Below are 573 nucleotides of genomic sequence, written 5' to 3' on the forward strand. Positions count from 1 at the left end.
ATAGCTAATCTGATCTATTAAAGATAGTAAGTGATAAAATGAAACTTTATTTATAGATTGTTACATTCCTAATCTACCTATTGTCTTCTGATCTGTGAAGCTCAAGTCTCCATTCATGGATATTACTCCTCTGGACAAAAAAGTGTACACACTCCTGTCTGCTTCTGCAAGTCCAAGCATGCTGGTAGCACTATCAAAAGTCCTTTTACCCTTAAATTGTCTCCTTTTGTAATTTTTATCTTCTCAGGCCATGGGACTACATGCGTGAGTGAAGACAATGTTATAGAAATGACCAACGCCAGGTACTGGCCTTCTGATGGCAAACGAGTCTTCTGTTCACAGGACTTAGCATCTCTGACACTTTTTCCTTCCTCAATAATATAGTTTAAAATATGTTGTCTGTATTACGTACAAAATTACTTTCCTTGAGAAAAGTACTATATAAAACACATTTTTTATCTTTAGCAATTCCTGACAGAGGCACTTTCATATAATTAATGCTCAATATCTATTTGAAAACAATAAAAAGTCATAGTGAAAACAAATTAGAAAAAAAATACGCCAATCATTTTA

This window comes from Pteropus vampyrus, unplaced genomic scaffold (assembly GCF_000151845.1).
Source record: "Pteropus vampyrus isolate Shadow unplaced genomic scaffold, Pvam_2.0 Scaffold443, whole genome shotgun sequence".
NCBI classification, from domain to species: Eukaryota; Metazoa; Chordata; class Mammalia; order Chiroptera; family Pteropodidae; genus Pteropus; species Pteropus vampyrus.